The sequence below is a fragment of the Eucalyptus grandis genome, chromosome 7 (assembly GCF_016545825.1).
Source record: "Eucalyptus grandis isolate ANBG69807.140 chromosome 7, ASM1654582v1, whole genome shotgun sequence".
Classification (NCBI taxonomy): Eukaryota; Viridiplantae; Streptophyta; class Magnoliopsida; order Myrtales; family Myrtaceae; genus Eucalyptus; species Eucalyptus grandis.
The window spans coordinates 29,259,223-29,282,441 of NC_052618.1; the positions used below are offsets into that span (position 1 = coordinate 29,259,223).

At 34.2% G+C, this 23,219-nt stretch overlaps 1 long non-coding RNA gene across 2 annotated transcripts; it reads right to left on the minus strand.

The window, feature by feature from the left end:
- Positions 1 to 9,737: 9,737 nt before the first annotated feature.
- Positions 9,738 to 13,253, minus strand: LOC104428034. Of its 2 annotated transcripts, none has more exons than XR_005552740.1 (3): positions 12,066 to 13,253; positions 10,568 to 10,880; positions 9,738 to 9,968 (listed from the first exon to the last, which is right to left on the minus strand). It is a non-coding gene; the product is annotated as an uncharacterized LOC104428034 (long non-coding RNA). The 2 variants fall into 2 exon arrangements; XR_005552739.1 differs by having other exon boundaries at positions 12,099 to 13,251.
- Between the last annotated feature and the right edge of the window lie 9,966 nt (positions 13,254 to 23,219).

Genomic DNA, 23,219 nt, shown 5'->3' on the forward strand with positions numbered 1-23,219 from the left:
AATTTATCCAAAGAAATGGAAAAAAGAAAACTCGTCCTTTAATGTGGAGTGGAGTTACTATAAGTAAGACGCTCCAAGAAGGCATCCCCACCAAAAGCAAGTGGCAACAGGTTTTAATCTCAAGAATCTCTCTTTATCAATTTTTATATTTTTGGATTATTGTTGCTTTTAATTTGAAGTGGTTCCCTTCCTTTCTCTTCTTTTTTATTAGACAAGATTAATTATCATAAAATAAAATTTATAGAAATATAAAATTTGTCTTTTAAGATTACATGAGCTCAATAAGCTTTGTCAATATAATGGGCAAACTATTCTTTTATTTTCTTTCATCACCCTTTTGCCTTTTGTCCATGTAGGGCAAAATATTCTTCTTCTTTTTTTTCCTCACCTGTTTCCCTCTTTATATGCAGATCTATCATTTAAAAGGATTGAAAATTCCTAGTAAAGATTATCGTTTATTTACAAGTATCCAATGCATTACATGACAAAAGAAAAGTATTAGATGCGTGGATGATGCTTCTTGCTTTGTGCCAGGATCATATTTTATCATCAAATGATTCCTAGAGACAACAAGTTTTCAACAAATCTTAGGGATCTCTCTTTCTCTTTCTTTCTATCTATGGATTATTCATTGCTTTGACATGAAGTGGCTCTCTTACTTTCTCTTTTTTTTTTATTAGACAATATTAACTATTATATAATTAAAATTTATAGAAATATAAAAATTTTCTGTTAAGATTGCATGAGCTCAATAAGCTTTGTCCATATAACAAGCAAACTATTCTTTTCTTCTCTTTCATCGCCTTTTGTCCATATAGGGCAAAATATTCTTCTTCTTCTTCTTGTTCTTCTTCTTTTTCCTCACCTTTTTCCATCTTTATATGCAGATCAATCATTTAAAAGGATTAAAAATTCCAGGTAAAGATTATTGTTTATTTACAAATATCCAGCGCATTAAATGCAAAAGAAAAGTATTGAATGCGTGAATGATGCTTCTTGCTTTCTACTAGGATCATATTTTATCGTCAATTCGTTCATAGAGGCAACACGTTTTCCACAAATCTTAGGGATCTCTTTTATCTTTCTTTCTATTTCTAAGTTATTGATTGCTTTGACATGAAATGGTTCTCTTACTTTCTCTTCCTTTTATTAGACAATATTAACTATCATATAATTAAAATTTATAGAAATATAAAATTTGTCCGTTAAGATTGCATGAGCTCAATAAGCTTTGTCCATATAACGGGCAAACTATTATTTTCTTCTCTTTCATCACACTTTTGCCTTTTGACCATGTAGGGCAAAATATCCTTCTTCTTCTCCTTTTCTTTCTCACCTTTTTCCATCTTTATATGCAAATCAATCATTTAAAAGGATTAAAATTTTGGGTAAAGATCATTGCTTACTTCCAAGTATCCAATGCATTAATGACTGAAGAAAATATTAGATGTGTAAATGACGCTTCTTGCTTTGTGTTGGGTTCATTTTTTACCGTCAAATCATTCCTAGACACAACAAGTTTTCCGCAAATCTTAGGGATCTCTCTTTATCTTTTTTTCTATTTCTGTATCATTGATTGCTTTGACCTGAAGTGGTTCTCTTACTTTCTCTTCTTTTTCATTAGACAATATTAACTATCATACAATTAAAATTTATAGAAATATAAAATTTATCTGTTAAGATTGCACGAGCTCAATAAGCTTTGTCCATCTAAAGCACAAACTATTATTTTCTTCTCTTTCATCACCCTTTTGCCTTTTGTCCATGTTGGGCAAAATATCCTTCTTCTTCTTCTTCTTCTTTCTCACCTTTTTTCCATCTTTATATGTAGATCAATCATTTAAAAGGATTAAAAATTTGGGTAAAGATTATCATTTATTTCCAAGTATCCAATGGATTAATGACAAAAGAAAATGTTAGATGTGTGAATGATGCTTCTTGCTTTGTGCCGGGTTCATATTTTATCGTCAAATAGTTCCTAGAGGCAACAAGATTTCCGCAAATCTTAGGGATCTCTCTTTATCTTTCTTTCTATTTTTGGATTATTGATTGCTTTGACCTGAAGTGTTTCTCTTACTTTCTCTTCACTTCTATTAGACAATATTAACTATCATATAATTAAAATTTATAGAAATACATAATTTGTCCGTTGCAACTGCATGAGCTCAATAAGCTTTGTCCATATAACGAGCAAACTATTCTTTTCTTCTCTTTCATCACCCTTTTGCATTTTTTCTTCTTCTTCTTTTTTTTTCTCTTTCATCACCCTTTTGCGTTTATCCTTTCCTATTTTCCTCTTTATACAGATATCTATCATTTAAAAGGATTGAAAATTCAGGTAAAGATTATTTCTTAGATATAGGTATCATGTACATTAAGACTATGTTTGATAGTCAGAATAAAATTTAGGATAGGATAAAATTTATCATATCTTGCGTTTGATGCCTATTCAAGATAGAATGAAGTCAGATATAAATGGAATATAAACCGGATAAAATTATCCCACGGAGGAGGTGGGTAAAGACGGATAGCATATCTAATATCCATAATATAATTTTTTTTCTCAAATAATAAATTTCTTAAATTAACAAATTAAAATTATATTTCAATAAATAATATTTGAATTCTAATATAAGAAATTTAAAATAACAAAAAATAATTTTTTTAATCTTATTTTTATTTATATATTCGAATTTAATTCTTTCTTGTAATATAAGTTCAATATATAATTATATATTACATATTTTAGGTATTTTAGTATTTTAGGTATATTAGTACAATTTTCTATTTAATAAAATTTTATTAGAGACGATGGAAGGGGAAGAAAGAAATAAAAAAGAGAAGAAAATAAAATAAAAATAAAGTAGATAAGAGTATCACGAGGATATTTACCATATCCATTTGTGAAATTTGTGATTCATACAGGCATTTATACCAAACAATATATATATATATATATATATATAATATGAATATATCCGACTTTATTATTACAATCACCAAATAGTGAGTAGAATATAGCAAATTCCCTTAAATTTCATATCTTATCAAATCTAGTCCTATCCTCATTAGAAATTCAAACAACTAAAAGTAGTTTAAATGACAGAAGAAAAGTATCATATGTGTTGATGATGCTTCTTGCTTTTGACAAGTTCAATTGTCAAATTGTTCCTAGTGGCGACAGGTTTTCCACAAATCTCAAGGATCTCTCTTTATCTTTCTTTTTATTTATAGATTATCAATTGCTTTAAGCTAAAGCGATGTCCTTACTTTCTCTTCTTTTTTATTAGACAAGATTAACTATCATAAAAATCAAATTTATAGAAATATAAAATTTGTCTATTAAGATTGCATAAGCTCAATAAGCTTTGTCCATATAATTGGCAAACTATTCTTTTCTTCTCTTTCATCACCCTTTTGCCTTTTGTCCATCTAGGGCAAAATATTCTTCTTCTTCTTTTCTCACATTTTTCGCTCTTTATATGCAGATCAATCATTTAAAATGATTGAAAATTTCAGTGAAGATTATTGCTCATTTACAAGTATCCAATGCATTAAATGGTAGAAGAAAAGTATCATATGCAAGGATGATGCTTCTTGCTTTGTGCTAGGTTCATATTTTATCATCAAATCATTCCTAGAGGCAACAAGTTTTCCACAAATCTTAGAGATCTCTCTTTATCTTTCTTTCTATTTGACTTGAAGTAGTTCCCTTACTTTCTCTTCCTTTTTATTAGACAATATATACTATTATATTATTAAAATTTATAGAAATATAAAATTTGTCCGTTAAGATTGCATTAGCTCAATAAGCTTTGTCCATATAACAGGCAAACTATTATTTTCTTCTCTTACATCACCCTTTTGCCTTTTGTCAATGTAGGGCAAAATAATCTTCGTCTTCTTTTTCCTCGCCTTTTTCCATCTTTATATGTACATCAATCATTTAAAAGGATTAAAAATCTCGAGTAAAGATTATTGCTTATTTACAGGTATCAAATGCATTAAATAATAGAAGAAAAGTATTAGATGCAAGAATGATGCTTCTTGCTTTGTGCCAAGTTCATATTTTCTCGTCAAATCGTTCCTAGAGGCAACAAGTTTTCCACAAATCTCAGGGATCTCTTTTTATCTTTCTTTCTATTTCTGGATTATTGATTGCTTTTACCTGAAGTGGTTCCCTTAATTTCTCTTCTTTTCTATAAGACAAGATTAAATGTCATAAAATTAAAGTTTACAAAAATACAAAATTTTTCTGTTAAGATTGCATGACCTCGATAAGATTCGTCCATATAACGGGCAAACTATTCTTTTCTTCTCTTTCATCACCCTTTTGCCTTTTGTCCATGCAATGCAAAATATTCTTCTTCTTCTTTTTTCTCACCTTTTTCCCTCTTTATATGCAGATCTATCATTTAAAAGGATTGAAAATTTCAAGTAATGATTATTACTTATTTATTGATATCACATGTATTAAATGGCAGAAGAAAAGTATCATATACATAGATGATGCTTCTTGCTTTGTATCGGGTTCATGTTTTATCATCAACTCATTCTTATCTCCATTCTATTTGCACATCCATCTATAATTACTTGGGTTTCAAACCATCAAACTTCAATAGGTAGCATAGTGAAATGTTTGGTAATACTACATCTAACAAGACACTTGATATTATTGATAAATAAGATACAATCTAATAAGTCAAATGAGTGTGTTTGTGAATGATAAGTAAGTGTTCTTCATTTTTATGTTTTTTTTTTCTCTAAAAACATGCTAGCCTAAGTTTTCTTGTGAGGAGAACTCAAATGACAAAAACTAAACAAAGCGATATATCAAACGAATTATGACAATATAATCACAAGCAGTACGGTAAGTAGAACTCGAGATATCAGGCAAAAATATAAAAACACTTTGTTTCTGAGCTACAGATAGGACTCCCGTAAACTAATGTATATACGCAATCAACTTAGCTTAAGAAAAGTAAATTTTCTAAGTTAGGTGATAACGTTGCCGGATTAAACATAATGAAATTCCACTAAGAATAAATCAAACTTAGCACTAAAAATGCCATTTCTTACCAAATGCCTCTTCGATTTTTAATCCTTTTTTATTTATTTCTGTTTCTTTTTCTTTTTCATCCATGATAAACATGATTTAAACTCTAGCTATACTATATGCATGTTAAGATATAATAAACTAGATACAAGGCTAGAAATTGAACTACCATATTATGCAAATATGTGATTGTGACGTGTAGACGATGTAATCATGTAAAAGGAATGTCCCAAGATAGGTCGAGACCCTTAGTGAGGCCGAATGGAAGCTCTAGGCTTGTTGCCAGCCCCTTAGGCAGTATAGACGTCAGGTTTGGACCTCTATTCACCCACTAGGTGGCCCCAAACCAACTCAAAACACATCGAATGAACACTCAAGAGCCATGAACATGCCATACAAGCCACAGTTCAGCAAGCCCAAGTCTGAACTGAGAACTTCCTATAGCGAACCGAGCCCAAAAGATTTCTGAGAAACATGCTAACTTGACAACAACTTGATTGCAATTGGTTCTAACATGCAACTCCGCTAAAATGCAAGGATAGATAACACTCGTAACACATCAGATGAAGCCAAGCATACCTTCAAATCATTCTTAAGAACCAGTTTGCATGTGACATACGTGGGATATACAAACTAAACAAATGGTTTAATCTAAACATATATAACATCCAACACAAGAGACATCACAACACCCTAATCTAATATAACAGGAATTACGACATCAGCATAGACGAGGATGAGCCTAGATTATCCATGGAGACACTCGACCAAGCTTCAACACCGGCCTAAACCAATGCAAACAAGCAATATATCAAAGCAAGCAGGATATACTTAAGCATGACCCTTAAATCACAGGAAAATTGTCCAAAAAATTATAAATCTATTACATTTTTGTTAATTCAGTCATAAACATTTTAATTTTACCAATTGGATCCTAAACATTTTCACTTTTTATCAATTGAGTTCATTCGGCCAATTTCTTTTTGCCAGAAATTGCTAATATAAATACCAACCGTGTTACGTGGCATGGCCAAGATGCGACGTTAACAAACTTTAATTAATTTTTTTCTTTCTTTTTTTCTTTTCTTCTCTTTTTTTCCTTTTTTTTTTCTTTTTTTCTTTTGTTTTTCCCTTCTTCCCAGCAACAGTTAACTGGCCAAGGCTAGCAACCTCAAGGAGCATTGAAGCAGGACAGTGATGCTTTCGCTTCGACCTTTTCACCTTCTATGACCGCAAAACAAAGCAGAACAGAGGGGTCCCAGGTATAGCTATAGTCGGTGGTTTACTATGAGGGACAACAATAAAAGACACCGTGAAATCTCCTGGCCACGACTGGGTTGCTTTGATGGTGCTCTCTAAGAAACCCCCAAAATGAAGATGTATGGATGCCAAGTCCCAATCTCCTTGAGCAAGCCGTTACGGAGAGAGAGAGATTTCCTCCACAATCACCATCCTGCTAGCTCAGATCGTGACATTCGAGGATCCTTGAAGCTGCTGGCCTTGACTCAGTCGCCCGTTGCTGGGCCTGGGCGATTAAGCAAGAGTTGCCCTCGCCCGCCTAAACAAGGGCAGCCCTCACCAGCCCAGGCCCGGGCATCCCTCACTCGAGGCCAGCGACCTCCACTAGCCATAGACAAGATTTGGTGGAGGGAAAAAGGGGCCCAAAAAAGGAAAAAATAATAAATAATAAAATAATATATATTAAAATATTATTAAATATTGTCCACGTCAAGGCCGGCCTTCCTACATGGCACAGTCGACATCCACGTTAGTGATTTCTAGCCAAAATTGACCGAGATAAACTCCATTGGCAAAAAGTGAAAAAATTTAATACTCAATTGATGAAATTGAAAAGTTTATAACTGAATTGGCAAATATACAATAAGTTTTGGACTCTTTGGACAATTTTCTCCAAAAATTACTCAATTGGTAAAATTAAAAAATTTAATAATTTTAGGATTTTTTGGACAATTTCCTAAAATCACAGCCAAGTAAGAATATCCAAGAAAAATTGATTACAACATCGATCTACAGTGATGGAATGGAACACACTAAACCATAAACCAAGATGAAACCTAGACTCCGCAATCCTCTATTACGGGTTAGAAATAAACATAAAGGCGTGAAGAACAACTAAACAAAATGCTATAGAAAAGTATCACTGCTAAGAGGAGAGTTAAAGAACCGGTAGACCGAGGTAATGAGCTTGCAATGCCTGTGAGAGCAAGGCAAGCTTACCTCGGCCTCAATCTACGATCACGAGAGTGAGGCAAATTCGATCCCCAATTTTTATAAAATGCGTGAGTGGTCCATAAGAGGGGAATCTTAGGTATCTATAAACTACAATACCTCTAATTCTAACTGGAGAAACAAAAATACAACAAGAAAAATGAATTCAAAATTATGTAGAGCCGCTTTTTTTTTAGGGAGGTGAATTTGATCCCTAAATTTTATCAAATGCATAAATAGCGTATGGGAATGGAAACTTGGGCATTAACAGACAACAAAATCTCTAGTTTCTAAATGCAACAAGATAAATGGTGCAAAATTATGTAAAATCACTGTTTTTTAGGGGTTGAATTGTGTCGTTTCTGCAAATTTGATCCCTAATTTTTGGCAAATGCAATAAGGATGTACGAGCAAATATTTAGATTTCAACAAGAGGTTATCCTCCATATCAAGAAAACAAAATCCTCTTAAATCAACTTAAAATTGAGAACATAACTTGGCTAAATTTATGTTTTTCTATGGGTTAGATTCAAAGGAGGTAATACCTCGCGCTAGATGCCTGTCCTCATCTCTTAAGCACAAAAAACTTAACGAGTAAAATGGTTCGAATTTATAATTGTACATAGATTACTTTATTTGATATGTCTAATGATTTTACATTAATCCAATATAGATCAACAAAGTCAAAGATTTTGATAGTTCTACAAAAGGTCAAATAAACATTCAAATCGAGAATTAACAAAATCATGTAATATCCAATGAATGGGCTAAATAGGTATGCGTTTGGTGAAATATGATGGAATCATATTTGGATCTTAGTGTTTCTCACTTGAAATAATCTTAGGATTATGCTCACCATTTTAGAGGTTGAGTCTTATACAATGCTATATTGAGCCGAGAAATCGGAAATCCATGCTGTTTGTCAAAGCCATATTATTTGCTTAAGAATGGACTAGTATAGTTTAGTTAGATTACTCACAAAATATTATTAAGGATTAATCCCTTGTTTACATAACCATATAAAAAACAAAATCGATTCGGCTCACAAACCACAAATATCAATTTGACCAAAGTTAAAATTTAAGTATAATTGAACATTGATTATGAGTTCAAGGACTAAATTTGGCGGCGTCTCTTCTTTTATTAATGCTAGAAATATATGAAATCGAGTTGTAAAAGAGGTTGTACATCTTTATTCAAGTTTGTTGCATTATTTCTGCTATAGATTTGTATATCATTTGTTCAATTTTGTAAAGCGACGCTTATATTGATCTTAGAACGGTCCTTTTCTTCAGGGGAAAATGTCAGAAACATATCTCATTGTGAACCCAACGACTACTTACCACCTCTACCATTCACACACCCTCTAAGCAAAACCATACATTGGAATTGCCACTCCCTGCAAATTCATTTAAGCATTTTGCTTAGGTGCTGGGTGGTTGTATTATTCTTTTATTGGTTTTTAGTATTTTGCGCAGTCAACATTATATTTCTGCATTGTCCCGGATAACTAATAAGAAGTCCTCAATATATATTGATAAGTTTCTAGTAATTACAAGCACGTAAGGAATAACTTTTGCTTTTACTTTTTTGCTTAATTTAGACCTTATAGTTCATGCAATTTTAACTTTTTTTAAATCCAAAACTTTTGAAACTTCCATAGTACTCAAATGTTAACTCAAAGACTCACATTTAATGTTTTTCATAATTTTCCGAAATTGTAGTAATCTTTTAAGTTTTGATGGGAGAGTTAAAAAGTACTTTTGAGTTTTATTTAAATCCAAAAAAACCGTGCATACCTTTAAAATTGAGTTGGTAAATGTTCAAGCAAAGTTAGTATACAAGTTATCATCAACTTGTATATGACTTCAAGAGTATAAAAAGATAGTAGATATTTATGTCACACTCATAATTTCACATATGTATTAGTAGATATTATTCAAATAACTTTATTAACTATCCAAAAGTTTGGTAAATTCCATTAATATGACGATAATCATTCAAATGCATATACTTAGATTGTAGGTAAGTTTGTCATCAATACTAACTATCATTAATACCTGATGATAGTTTATGCCTTCGAATTTTTAGGTTGTGTTTTCCACCATTAAAGTTGATTCAACGGGTGATTCATTAAAATCCAATGGAGATTATGCACAAATGGAAGAAAATTTCTTGTCTGGCCTGGGACAGTACTTTTGATTATGCAGGTCCGATCCAAATCCAATCCCTCTGGTTGCATTGGGTTTGCCGAGCGGGTCTAGGCGAGAATTCTGCTAATACTAGTTGCACTCGTGATACAATTACAAAAGATAAAGCCTTGTGGCTAATGGAGTAAAGCAATCTGATCCAACCAAAAAAAAAAAAAAGAAGCTAAAAATCAAATGTAAGTAATGTATATACATTATCCAGCTAACTCATGTACAGGTCATTGTAAAGACTTATAGTATAAAAAAAAAGAACTATAAGTTCCCAGCAATTTATTTATTCATTTTGAATTGGGACGAATCAAACTTGTGGGAAAGCATATTTTTTAAAAGATACAAAGTTATCACAATAAACCTGAGCACCGAGCTGAGAGTGAGTGGTCCAATGCATCTTAGCTGCAATTACTTTGTTGACAAACATTTTCCACTTGGAATCATCTTTCTTGGTTTGATGCCGAATCTTCACTATAAATTGCCTGGCAAAAGCAAAAGAGACATTGTGTAGAGCCACCAAATTCACAATACATATCAGTTCAACGAAGATGCTGCTCTTCAACTCTACGCACAATAAGGTGACTCACTCCCCCATATGCATCTCGCATAATCACTTAATTATTAATCATTGAAGAATCATTTGGGAAGAAAAACACTATTGCCTTTAAAAGTTTTGACTCATCAACCATAGTTTCTTCAGATCAGTGTTGGGCTTTTTTCCGTGCAAGACACTTGAAATGTGAACTTACGAGTCAGCAATGCAATTCTCACTTCACCGTCTGAAGCGAGTTTTGCTCAATATCCAATGCTCTTTAGGACCTAATTAATTAGGTGAATGAAGCCATTGGGCCCATGGCCCACTGATAAGGGTAGAGTGGGGACATTTAGTTTTAAGTGTGAGATTCGACCCTCAAAATTACTAAGAGGCAAAATAAAAGTTTGAGAGAGAGGAGTTAGAATTGGACTGATCAAAAGAAAAAAAAAACGTGAACGTAGAACAACCCATTTAGACACGTTCCTGCATCCATCTAAACTTCTCCAGATTAAAATTGAGACAAACATAGAAGTTCTTTTGACTTACCTACAGAGAGGAACCTTGCAATCATCAGGCTCGGTACACATCCGAGAGTGCAGTTCAAGAAGCTGCTACATGCGCTTGCAGTGAACACATCCTCCAGGAACGCGAACCTTGCAACTGGTAAAATGACGTACTAAGGTCTTAAGTCCTTTACAAGCAGGAATCCACAGGCAGGCTGCGATGCTCTAAGGAGCTTGTCGCATGGTCCAATCATCCTGCAACCATCGCTGCATACGTGAAGGAGGGCTTCCTTGGCCTCGTCAAGTTGCAAGTATACCTGTCTCTCTTCCATCTTCCTCAGCCTCTCTTGTTTCCTCTGCAACAACAGTAGTCGTAAGACCGCAATGCATGCAATTTTGGACTCTTAATTTAATCATGAAACTAACATATCCACCAGTATGAGAATGATGCGTGGCTATTTTCATAAGGGAGGAGTAATGACCGATCTTCCAGGAATCAGTCTGGTTGTCATGTTGACAAAAGTGAAATCACCAATAGCAACCAGAGGAATTTGATGCGGAGAGTACCGTAACAAAAAAGATAAGAATGTAGACATCCAGTGATTCTTTGCTATGAAGGACTTAGAAGAGACTAAGAGCACAATGTTGATGCTACTGTAAAAAGCAGAAGATCAGATAGAGCAGAAGCATCTCTTAATTCTAGGGCATCTAAAGAAGGAAACACAAGCACAAAATTGAGAACAGTCTCGAGAAACTTTTTCAAGGAAGTTTATGGGAGAGGCTAAATCAAGGGGGAAAAGAATAACCAAGAACAGATCAGTAGTAAAACCCTCACATGGATCTAGAACCGATGAGACCTGCCCTATCTATGTGGGAAGTCTTACTACTAACAGTAGTAGAAGCAGCAGCAGCAGCAGGAGATAGAGATTTGTGATGGACCATGGTCCATGACTATCAATCTCCCAAACATGACAATCAACCACCTCCGTCATGCGGCTACCACGGTCAACCACCATCCATTACCAGACTCTTCCTTTCTCAGCATAACGAAAATGACCAGAACATTAGCAATTGGGATGTAAGGGAGATGGCTCTCAGAAAAACTCATTTCGGATCATTGTCGAATGCTATATTGACTCCATTCCATTTCTTTTATCACTGAGTCACCATCGCAGCAAGCACAGCAACAACGGAGCAACATAAAAACAAAAGGTGCAGATTCGATCATAAGTAACATGGAAATCAAACTGCAATTGTGCTCAGTGATTGATGAAGAATTCCTTTCATGCAGAACATGTCCACATACATTGATCCAAAGTCAGTGACAAATTATATGCTAATTTGGTTCGGCATCCGAGACGTTCCTATATGAAATACTAAAGCAACGTTTCAATTTGACAATACCAAAGCATCAATGATTTAAACCAATTCGTCAAAAAAAAAAAAAAATCTGTTTTCGCAGAACACCTCCATGACATTAATCTCTGCTCTTAATTCTAAATTAAGTCAACCGAGACAAAAGGTTTTGAATTTCACGTTACCGAAGAGGAATCTTGATCATGACCGAAGCTTACAGTAACAAGAAGAAGTCCTGGAAGGTGATCAACTTCGGTGTTGATGCCCGAACCGAGATTGAAGCTTTTCAAGCTTCGCGACTTGGAAAACAGGGAGAAGCAGAGCAGGAAAGGCGCAGCTCAGGAATGCTAAGAAACGACGGTGACAAAGGCAATGGCGATGAGGACGATCAGAATCGGGATCTGAAAGCAAAAACCAAGAGAGGGGTTGTTGATTGCTTTACTAATGAGGGGACTATGAAAGGTATGCCAATGGAAGATGTTGTCGTCTTCAACTCTTTTCACTCTCTTTAAGAAGTGAATTCTATTTTTCAAGAAGGTCAATCTCATGAGGAAAACAATGAATATTGAAAAGGCAATTACATCATCAAATTTCAACATTGGGATTTTCAAAGTGATAATAAACAACCAAATTAATTAGATGGCGCTTTCAATTCAATAACTTCTGCTCCCAATGAAATCTAAGGCAGCTTAATAGGCTTAAACTTTGTCCACCACACCCCAACAAGAAGTAACAACAACAAAGAGGTACACATCTGTTGACGTTTCATCCACCCCGAGAGCTTGGGCAAAACATTTTAAAATGGGGTCCTACTTTTCTGTGTTCTTAATGATGAAAATTAAGTTATTAATTGATGAACCACGTGTGTGTATATAGATACGGACCATGTCGGTAAACAAATTGAAGCACATTCTACTGTCCATCTTCTTACATTTTGGACGATTTTCCCTATTAGGGATAATTGTCCAAAAAGTCTTTTTCAAGTCTTTTTGTGAGCATGTCTCATCAACTACCATCAAAGAGAACGATTATGAGATCCAAATAAACAGAAGAAATAAATGGAAGATCATATTCTTATAAATATAGAAAAAAATGGAAGAGTTGCTTATGCAAAAGCGTAAATCCGACCAGTTCATATTCACCCATATTGTTGGTTGAAGCTAACGCCCTAAGGCATGTTTCTCCCATTTGACATGCAGCAAGAGCTTAAGATATGGTTTTAACTCTAGCTAAATAGTTGTTTCCTTCAAGACAGAACCTGATATATGGTAACCAATTAGAACATGGCAAGAACAAGATTCTATGCTGTATTAATCCAGACAACTGTAACTGGTTTTAGCCAAGAAATGTTTTCAAGCTTTTTTTTTTGCCCCCTTAAAGCTCAATAATTTGACTCGTAACCTAAAGAATACCTAATAGAGTTTTTCCCAGAAACACAACGAGTTGGCGAGTTTTTGCTATTCACTAAGTTTGATTAGCAAGACAAAATGAATTTGTAACATACTAATTCCCCGAACCACTTTATTCTTGTGGGTTCAGACATAGTCACAATGGTATCAACAACACCAGCTATACAAGTTTGTTCTAAACTCACCTATGGTCCCAGGGCGACAATTTAATTTCGTACTTCTATTTAACTTGTAACACACGACTTTCAATAGGGGCTTCACATAAAACTACGGGGGCCTGCAGTGAAAAGTTCATGAAGTCTGTGTTAAGCATCTCCTTATTACAAATGTATATGTTCTCATGAACGCCAATTGCATGTGCTTTGCTAGTTGTTTATGGAACTACATAATATTAACTGTCCCAACAGAATCGGCAAGGTGACCAACTGCACAAAGTACTGACAATCTTGAGGCTTTACTCACCAGAACTCTTTTTGGGTCTTTTCATGGCCTTGCGCAGGGTCTCATTGGTATAGAACCAACATCATAGTTTGAGTTGGATCTGATTATTAAAGTTAACTGAATGTTCAGATTGGACATAGTAGATTATTGGAATCATTGGTTTACAAAATTATATAAAAAAAAAACACCAATTGATTTGAATCAACAACCACAAACATCAATTCAACCAAAATTAAAGTTTATGACTAAAATTGGAACATCTACTAAAAGTTTAAAGGCTGAATTTTCATATTATCTCTTCTTTTTATTAATGCTAGAATTAGAATGCTAGTTGAAGAAATCGAGTAGGAAATGATGTGATATATCTTTGAATCTTTAAATATGACTCACTTGTTTAGGTAGCTAATGAAAGTTTGTTGCATCATTTTTTCCTATAAATCATTGTATAATTTGCTGTACACTTCTATAAAGTGGTGCTTATATTGACTTTAGAATGGGTACTTTTATTCTGTGGAAAATACCAAAAACATATCTTATCGTTGACCCAATGACTACTTACACCCTCTATTTATACAAAAACCATTCACATACCTCTAAGCAAAACCCTATATTATAAAGATCAAATTGTCCTTTCTAGGAAACTTATTTTAACATATTGCTTAGGGTTTGGGTGGTTTAGTTTTTGCTCTATTTCGAGGTTTTTGGGTGAGTGCAAGAATTTAGGATTTGGTGAATGAAAGTATTTTGTAGAAAATAACACTTTTATATAAGGACAACAAGATAATTGCTATAAAAATGTGATGTGGTTTCCAAAGGAAAAACTCGATTATATATTTGGCATTTTGAAAAAGTAGAGGTAATTAGGTGAGACCCAAAGTATATTTTTGGTATCTTACATTAAAAAAAAAAAAAAAACTTCGACCCCAAGTAATGCTCTTTTTTGTCTTTTTATTTCCATGAAGGCTCCGCAAAATATTCTTAATTTGCACATGCTTTGTGAGTCGTGTTCTTTTTTTCTTCTTTTGAATTTTTTGTGCCAGAGTTTGTAAGTCATGTTGGACCGACACTTACATTAATCATGTGCAAGTCAATGTCAACCGTTGAATTACGTGGGCCCCATGTCGAGTCCACAAAATTCAATGAGTGAGATGCATTGATCTCATCATCAATTGTTTGATTTCATCAATATTTCCCCTGCTTTGAATTGCGGATTTTGTCCACAGCACTGATGGACTTGGCTTTCAAAACTTTTCTCATTGAGCAAGTAAGCCTCTGTCCCGGGGAATTACCGTGGTTATATTGGGCCCACTCATTGTCTTCTCTATCACTGTGTCTATTTTCAATTTTTTTTTTCATTTACATAAGCATTTACCTCGAACCTTTCTCCATATTCAACACCATTTCTCTATAAAATTTGGGAAAATTACCAAAAAAAGTCATATACTTATTTTATGGATTGTAATTCAATTCTAAACTTTTCAAACCGATTAGTCCTAATTTTTTGATAATTTACCAATATAGTCATTTCATTCAATTTTGAATAGAATTTGCTAACTTGGATAGCAGTTATTCTACGTGGCACAATTAGGGCTTGTTTGTTTAGTCGCCAACATGGACAACTTTTTTTTATGAATTTTGTATATTTCTTTTCTTTCTTTCTTTTTCTTCATTATGATTGGTGAGGTTTGTTGGGGTCTCAGCAATGGCCAATGACCCTTGCCAACCACTAAGCAAGCCTTGACCAGTTGCTAGTGAGAGCTTGTAATCTCTTAGCAAATATGGGCGAGGGCTGCCTCACCTGCAACTAGCAAGGCCAGATGGCCTAATCTAGTGGGCGGCGATAGTGTAAAAGACAAAAGAAACGAAAAAAAATTCAAAAATTTATTTAAAAATAGAATGTTTAAAAAAAAATTGCAAAAAATTGTCCACATCAACATTTCATACAAACCACTAAGGTTTGGGGCCACCCTTCCAACGTGGAAAGGGGAGGTGAGGAGTTCAAATCCCCACCTTCTCAAGGGGGTTGGGGTGGGGACGAATAAGTTTCAGGAGTGGGTTTCGACTCTCACGCCCTACAGGAGACAGAGCAAAAGTCTAAGAGTGAGTGTTAGAGTAGGACTGACAAAAAAAAAAAATCTCATGCAACGTTTCCAGCGATAACTGGCCAAATTGACTATATTGGCAAATTGTTGAAAGGCTTAGGACTACATTAGCCAAATTGAAAAGTTTAGAAATAAATTAGTATTTGTATAATAAGTTTATCACTTTTTTGGTTGTAATCCCTTCTGTGTCTACTTTTCTATATACACTTGTCTACATTATTCATACATATTCAATTCATTATTAATTGTGTCAATTCTTTAAAAACCCAACATAACACTTTTATCAAACGAATCACACAACATGATACATTTAAAATACAAACTCTTATAAAAATATGGTCAAACGTGTAATAGAGTGCATAAATGTATTTTACCAGATCGCATTGACCTGGTTAATATGTTAACTCATTTAAGTAATAGTGTCTTCTTGTGTGATAGAAAAATTGAAAAAGGCCAAATAGCAAAGAATATGTTTTTTTTATTTGTGTATAAAAGGTTAATTTGTTTTTTAATACGCTTACAATCATATGTCCTTTTCACATCATGTCAATGAGAGCTTAATTCCCTACAAAAACTCCAACTTTAGGTCTAATTTCAAATTTGCCCCAATTTTTTGTCTAAAAAGAGTCACCAAATTTTACTTTAGTCCCAAGTCTACCCACTTGTCCATAAATTGTCACCAACTTCAAAATTATCGACATTGGAGCTAGTTAGAGGTTTATTATCAGAACATGAGTCTTTATCAAAACTCTCATATTCGTATGAAACAACTGTAGCCTCCTTATATTAATAATATTAAAGAAACTAGTGGCAATTTTTGGACAAGAGTTTAACGAGAGCAAATTTGGACTAAATTAAAAGTTGGTAATTTTTTCAGGATTAATATCCTAAATAATCTCAAACTAGTACACTTGTGATAAATTTATCTCAAACTAATTTTTTTTTTTTTTTTTTGGTAAAAATCTCAAAACTAATTTTTTGACCTTAAAAAATCCTAAACTGATACACCTTTGATAAATTTATCAAAAATTGATACACTTGTGACAAATTTACTCTTGGTTAGTTTCCATTAAATTAGACTATTAAATTATTAAATTGGATTATATATGATAATTGACTATTATACCGGTTTGGGATTTTACTCTCTTTTGTCACATATATACTATTTTTGTCATTTTTTGTAGTATTAATTCACCTCAATGGATGGTATATTTGTCACAAATGTACTAGTTTGAGATTTTTGGTGGTCGAACAAATTAATTTGAGACAAATTTTTCACAAGTATACTAGTTTGGGGTTTTTTGTGATTATTTAGAATAAATTTATCATGAGTGTACCAATTTAAGATTTTCCATTTATATTCTTTTTTTTTTTTTGTTTTTTGCTTTTTTTCTTTAACTTAGACTCATTTATGTTTCTTCTTTGTCATTTTTCACGCAATGCTCTTAACTTTTACGAGATTATGTGATTCGAGAGTAACGCTTTTTCCTTTCAAAAAAAAATTGGCAGGAATCTGTAAGTCACTTTAGTGTCCTAAAATTGATACATAACTCTTGGCTCTTTATTCCGACAAAGCGATGCAACAATCCTTCACCTAACTCTTTTTCTTTAACTAGAGCCCACTCCATCTTCTTTATTCTTTATTCTTTTTTCTTTTTTCTATAACTTAGATCCATTTATATTCTTTTTTTTTTTTTGCTTTTTTGTCTTTAACTTAGACTCATTTATGTTTCTTCTTTGTCTCTTTTCTCACAATGTTATTAACTTCTACAAGATTATGTGATTCAAGAGTAACGCTTTTCCCTTTCAAAAAAAAAAAATGGCGGGAATCATAAGTCACTTTAGTGTCCTATAATTGATGCATTACTCTTGGCTCTTTATTCCAACAAAGCGATGCAACAATCCTTCACCTAACTCTTTTTCTTTAACTAGGGCCCACTCCATCGTCTTTATTCTTTATTCTTTTATTCTTTTTTCTATAACTTAGATCCATTTATATTCGTTTTTTTTTTTTTTGTTGCTTTTTTTGCTTTTTTTCTTTAACTTAGACTCATTTATGTTTCTTCTCTGTCTCTTTTCACGCAATGCTATTAACTTTTGCGAGATTATGTGATTCGAGAGTAACACTTTTTCCTTTCAAAAAAAGAAAAAAAAATTGGCAGGAATCTGTAAATCACTTTAGTGTCCTATAATTGATGCATAACTCTTGGCGCTTTATTCCAAAATAAACTTCTTGAATAATTAAATTAATAGCTTACGCGATTATACTATAAAATCATTTACCATTTTTTTTTTTTTGCAAAGTTTGGAATCAAGTTGGTGTTTTAAGCTTGGGAAAAGGTTGGAAAATTGTATAGGAAATTCTAGTATGCATCCGTAGATTTCCAATGTTTAACATTACGAATTCTATAATTGCGAGAGAGCCTTAACGAAATAAACTTCAAAAATATTAAGCAATATCATTTCTTCCTCAAATCTTCTTTTAAGATCATGTTAAATAAAGAAACAAAAGAATGAAGTAAATTCTCGATCTTGCATTTTTTTTTTTAGTTTTTATGGAATTATTTCTTAAAACCACTCTTAGTAGTATACATGGATGAAAATTCTGTTTAAATTATTCGAATGAATAAAAAAAAAAAAAAAAGTCTATCCAAAGTGGGTACAGCATGTAGAAATGATATACCTTTTTTTTTTTTTTTTTTTTTTGCAGTTCAAGCGAATAATTGCATATATGAAACTTACTTGAAAGATTTTCCCCATCCAACATTAATATTATGAGATTAGTGTCCATATGGGCCGATTTCGTTAATGCTAATTAAGGAAATGATGATGTTGAACATCTAGTTCAAGTAACTAAGCGGACCAATTGTTTTGCAAACTATGGGTGATTTAACGTGATTACAACAAGATGTGTATATTTGGATATTGAGATAACTCCTTACTTGTTTGTCAAAAGACTATCTATTCAAAAACCCAAAAAGATAGAAGAATTGTAAATCAACCATTCCTCAAATAAAATGGAGCTCAACATAGATCTAACTTGAGTTGGTTGAACCACAAGGGGTAAATTTAAATGTTGCCACTGCGTCATGTGTCTACGAAAGTCGAAGATGCCATTAGGTTATTAATTATCAAACCCAACCACTATTATATACTTGGCAAGATAAAGACAATGTCCTTTCACTCAATTATGACCTTAATTCAACCAACGACAAAATTCCACCAAAAAGTTTAATTTGGCCAAAGAAATGGAGAAAAGAAAACTTGCCATTTCATATGGATGATTGATATAAGCCAAGCCAAATTGGAGTTACTATAAGTGGGACACTCCAAGAAGGCATCTCCCACCCGAAGCAAGTGGCGATAGGGATGTGTAAAGGGACCAGGAATCACCTAGATCACTTGGAACCGGACCAGATTGGACCATCCAAGAATTGGTGGTTCATAAGGGAACTGGTCCGATTCCTGATTTCAATAATTGGAATTGGTGGGTATTAGTCTGGTTCCCGATTCAAGGTGTGAAACTGCCCACCTATCCACCCAGATTGTTTAGATAATATATATTTAATATATTTTTAATTTTTAATTTTAAGAAAATGAAGAATCCTAAATCCCTAGGCTCTTTACTAATTCTTATGTTGGATAATTGCTTGCTTTTGCCCACTCATAACAAATTTGGTGAGTGTGCTCTCTTGCTTACACACTTCTTAACATACTAATATTGTTGGTTCATTAGCTCTAATTGGGTGTGTCTTTGATAAAATGATTCTGTTGTATAATTCTTTGTTGCATATTACAACGTTGACACATGAAGCTCGATGAGACCGTTTCCATATACCCACTAGGGAACCAGACCAACAGTTCGGTTCTTGGGTAGATCCATATAATTAACAGGCAGTTCCCGGTTCCAATTTTTCGCAACTAGTCCTTAGTAGACGGTTCTTGATTCTAGGATGAGAACCGCTCACTTACACCATGCTCACCCTTAAATGGCGATAAGTTTCTTTTTTTTTATTAGACAAGATTAACTGTCATAAAATTAAAATTTATAGAAATACCAATTTTTTCTATTAAGATCACATGAGCTCAATAGGCTTTGTCCATATAAAGGGCAAAATAGTCTTTTCTTCTCTTTCATCACTCTCTTGCTTTTTGTCCATGTAGGGCAATAAATTATTGTTCTTTTTCTTTTCTCACCTTTCCCCCTCTTCAAATGTAGATTTATTATTTAATTGAATTGAAAATTTGCTATTAAAGTATAGTACTTATTACCTATTTACAAGTATCTCATAATGGCAAGAGAAAAGTATCTTATGTGTGAAAGATACTTATTGCTTTGCGTTAGGTTCATGTTTTATCATTGAATTATTCCTTTATCGATTCTACTTGCACATCCATCTATAATTACCTAAGTTTCAAAATACGAACTTCAATTTGTTGTTTAGTGAAATGTTTAGTGATACCATACCTTAGAAGACATTTGATATTATTGACGAACAAGATACAATCTAACAAGTCATATTAGTATGCTTTTGAAGAAAAAGTAGGTGTCGCAACCCTTTGGAGGTGAACTTGAAGGAGCTTGACAGATTGCCAAGTGGGCATGACTAACCCTTTTGCGAGGCGGCACTTTTGCCTAGCACGGGCTCCCAATCTCAATTTTCTTTTCTCAAGTTAATTATGACATTTTGTTCTTCTTTAGGAGCTGCTACTAACTTATTATAAGCCTTTTTTTTTTTGGTTGAAAGATATGATATATTAAAACATCGAAAGAGTACAACCAAAATATATTGCATCCGCGTACACTAGGTCTAGTAGAAAGAAAGGGAGGAAAATATTCCAGCTGCGGGCCATATCCAATCTGCCATGGGCCTTGGCAACCCAGTCTGCCACTGCATTGGCCTCTCGTCTACGATCGTGAGCTACAAATTAGGGTAAGAGGAAAGCAGATCATTGACCTCAAAGAAACAGAACGCGTTCTTCTCACGGCAGCGTTCTTCTTTCATTCAGCGTTTCGATCAATAGCAAGCAGTCCGATTCAATTACCAGATGTTCGTTGTTGAGGCCCTGTTGCAGCAGATGACGGAGAGTAAAGCTGAGCGCCTGTACCTCCGATTGAAGCACGAAGATCACTGGAAATTCTCCAGTGAAAACATCAGTAAGTATGCCTTTGTAATCTCAACTGATGCACACCATAGATCCTGTGTGACTGCCTGGCTTGTAAGCCCCATCTATATTGCATTTCAGGGTGCCATGATCAGGGGGTCTCCATAGGTGTTCAGCGTTGAGAGCAGAAAGCTGTGGTTGCGGACGTCTAGGGGCGGAACCTTTGTAGATTCGGGTCTGTGTCATGGCGTCTTCAACAGCGATGTGGGGATTTGGTTGCTAATGTCGGAATATAAAATTATTGCGGCCACGCCAGATCTGCCATAAAACATGTGCAATAGTCTCTAGTCCAAGTAATGTATTCTGAGCTGTAACCCTTTCTGTGATCCATGCATCGAGGCGATGAATGGAGTGAGGTGTGATCAGAACATTTAGATCAGGATGACTCCAGACTTCTCTACTCCATGAACAATAGAAAAAGAGATGTTCTAGGGTTTCCTGAACATGTTGATTGCAGAGATGACAAATAGGATCAGGGGTGATGTGTCTATGAAACAAATTTGCTTTTGTTGCAAGTGAATTATGGCAAGCTGACCATAAGAACATGCGGATTTTTGGTGCTGTTTGCGTAGTCCATATTCGCCGCCATAGTATTCTGGGAGGCCGTAATGATGTAGAGGCTTCATTATCTTTGCTGTTGCTTGTTGTGTTGATGATAGAAGTGTAATTACTTTTCACTGTATGAAGACCATTCTTTGTTGCTGTCCAAACTAACTGGTCAGAAGCAGAATGTGGTCTTAGAGGAATTCTAAGGATTTCATTGATGATTAGATCATCATAAAATTGCATGAGAAGAGCAAGGTTCCAGGATTAGTGGTGAGGATCAATAAGATCAACCACTAACTCTTGCTCCTCTCTTGCAGTTGGTCCTGCTATAGTTCCAATAGATAACCACCGATGCTCTCGTATTTTGATTTATTTGCCATCACCAACAGACCATCTCATATTAGGGATAATTGCCTCTCTACCAATAAGAAGGCTTTGCCAGCCCTAGGATGGGTGATACCCTTTATTCGCTTGGAGGAAGTCTTGATTAGGAAAATAAAGCCCCTTAAAGATCTGACTCCATAAAGAGAGAGGTTGATGAATTAATCGCTAGGCTTGCTTACCCAGCATTGCCTTATTAAAAGCAATTAGGTCTCGAAAGCCAAGACCCCCATTGTTCTTGCTGATTTTTAGTTCATCCTATTTCTGCCAATGCACCCCTTGTCTGCTCTTGTCATTCTTCCACCAAAAACTAGAAAATCGCTCTTCAAGCCCTTTACAAAGAGATAGAGGAAGCTTGAAGATAGACATTGCATATTATGGAATAGCCTGCACAATAGATTTAAGTAGGATTTCTTTACCCCCTTTAGATAATAGTCGTTCTTTCCAACCTTCCAGTTTTGCATTTACTCTTGCTAAGATCCAAGAAAACATCTCTCGTTTTGATCATCCCCAATCCGAAGGTATACCCAAGTATTTTCCATATCTGTGCAACACCGGGACACGGAATTCCCTTGCTAAATTTTCCTGCAAACTCAAAGGACAATGATTACTACAAAACATGCCAAATTTATTTCTGTTGATAACCTGACCCATGGCGAGGCAATACTGATTCAAAATATTTGCAAGGTTCTGACATTCAGTGAGTGTACTATCTAGAAAAAAGATAAAGTCATCGGCAAAAAATAAGTGTGAGAGAGTCGGACATGACCTAGCTAGCCTGATCCCTTTAAGATGACCTCCATCGACTGCTTGGGAAATTAAGGTGGAAAGAACGTTTGCCACTAATATGAAAATGTAAGGGAATAGTGGATCACCTTGACGGAGTCCCCTCGATGGTTGAAAATAAGGTAGTTGTTCCCCATTAAAACGTACAGTGAAAGATGGGGTAGTTATGCATTGCATCACCCATATAACCCATTGGTGATGAAAACCCAATTTTATCAAATAGTCTTTGAGGAAATCCCACTCAACTCTATCATACGCTTTTTGCATGTCTGTCTTAATTAGTACCTTGTACTTTTGCTTCCACTTCCTTGTCTTGAATTGATGCAGAATTTCCTAAACGATCAAAATATTATCCTGGATCTGTCTTCCACTCACAAAAATAGCCTGTTCCTTAGATATTAGATCAGGAAGCCATGGTTTCAGGCGATTAGCAATAACATTAGAAATAATTTAATATGCATAGTTGCATAGACTAATGGGCCTGTACTGATCCAGTCTTTTAGGGTGA